The following is a 289-nucleotide window of genomic DNA, read 5'->3' as shown; positions in this document are numbered from 1 at the left end:
CTCCTTGCGCACCCCAATCACAAGTGAGCGACACGGCGAGGGGGCGGGGCTCGGAGGATCGCTGTCCAGTCGTACTGCGGGACTGATTATAATGACAGAGGAAAGAACGAATCTAAATGCAAAGCAGCAGGGATGGAGGCGGGGAATTGTAACCACGTTCTTATTGGCCAGGAGAAGGGGGCGGCATGTGGAAAAACTAACCAGTCAAAGGCCTCGATACAGATTTAGGGGCGGAGACCGTTGCGATCGCCCATTCAGAGCCTCTGTTTTGGTGGCAAAGGGCGGGGCC

The sequence above is a fragment of the Pygoscelis adeliae genome, unplaced genomic scaffold (assembly GCF_000699105.1).
Source record: "Pygoscelis adeliae isolate BGI_AS28 unplaced genomic scaffold, ASM69910v1 Scaffold1222, whole genome shotgun sequence".
NCBI lineage: Eukaryota > Metazoa > Chordata > Aves > Sphenisciformes > Spheniscidae > Pygoscelis > Pygoscelis adeliae.
Note: the sequence above shows the minus strand (reverse complement) of the source record.